This window comes from Phyllostomus hastatus, unplaced genomic scaffold (genome assembly GCF_019186645.2).
Source record: "Phyllostomus hastatus isolate PE091 unplaced genomic scaffold, TTU_PhHast_1.1 phas_scaffold_501, whole genome shotgun sequence".
Lineage (NCBI taxonomy): Eukaryota > Metazoa > Chordata > Mammalia > Chiroptera > Phyllostomidae > Phyllostomus > Phyllostomus hastatus.
In genome coordinates, this window is record NW_025334033.1 from 6,475,571 (window position 1) to 6,476,796 (window position 1,226).

Genomic DNA, 1,226 nt, shown 5'->3' on the forward strand with positions numbered 1-1,226 from the left:
ATTGGGAATGTTTCTAAGTGTTCTTTCTTCTTCATTCTCTTAAGAGTTGGAAAAAAAATTTTTATAAGGCAAAAACAGATTTATTTGTATACCCAACAATGAAGGAAGGCAGTCTTCTGTCAAATGGAGAAGATTAAGATTCTTAAGTAGTTGAGTTTGGGATCTACTGTAGTGGGAAGACTTGCTTTGTTGCCTTCAGGTGTTAGTCTTTACCTGACAGACGTTGCAGCAGGCTTTTTAAGTGGGTCTTCCTGCTGGGCCTGCTTCTCTAATCCTTTATGATACATAAGCTAGTGTTCCAGGTAGCTTGTGTTCCTCTTCTGTTTATCCAGGTACTTCCCCATGAAGCGTAACAGATCTTTATCACTGTTGTCAGAAGCCACAGTCTTCAGGTCCTGCAGAAGCTTGGTTAACCTGTTCTCCATCTCCAGAGCAGACTCTAGAGCCTTTATGCCAGCTCCCCAGTTATCTATATCAGGCCTCTTGGGCAGAATTTTATGGTTCATCAGAAGGCAGAGTTTACCCTCACATCTTCTTAGATATCTTAGGAACTGCTTCCCATGTTCCCTCTTCACCTCAGCTTGGTCTTCAAAGAATGCAACCAAGAGAGGTGCTCCCATGTCTTCCTTGTACTAACAGGCCATAGATAAATAAGCATCACTCATGTGTAGCTCATAAGATGTCACATGATTAATAGCAACCTGACACTCTTCAGAGATGAGGTTCTGGACCTGGGATGCCATCTCAGTTCTAGAGAAAACCAGACATAAACAGTTTGGTAAAATCCTTTTGCACCCTACAACCAGATTTTATTTCCCTTCCTTTTCTCAGCTTCAGCCTGCATCCCTTGGGCAATAAAGGTCAAAAAGTTGCCTCTATAACAGCTCCTGGCCTTTCTCGAAGAGTCCATATCAGCCGATTCCAAACGAGGTGTCTGATTTCTACTCTGCCTGATACAAAGCTGCTCTAAGAATTTTCCACTGTCATCTTCCTGCTTGCGGTTCAGTCATTTTATCAAAGTGGAAGATCCTTGAGAGCAGTATCACAGTGCTGAAAAAAAAATAGTTTTTATCACTATGTTGCTGTCAATGACTCAAAAGATATAAGACATATGCAAGAAGAACCCAAAATCATGTTTCCAAAGGCACAGTTTGGCCTGTTACGCAAGCCAAAGAAAAGTCTGTAACCATGTTATCCACATGGTGGTGCTAGCCTCAAAAAAATTA

General features: G+C 41.5%; 1 pseudogene; it reads right to left on the reverse strand.

Annotated features, from left to right (window-relative positions):
• Positions 1-209: 209 nt before the first annotated feature.
• On the reverse strand, positions 210-743 carry LOC123808537 (annotated as a pseudogene).
• Between the last annotated feature and the right edge of the window lie 483 nt (positions 744-1,226).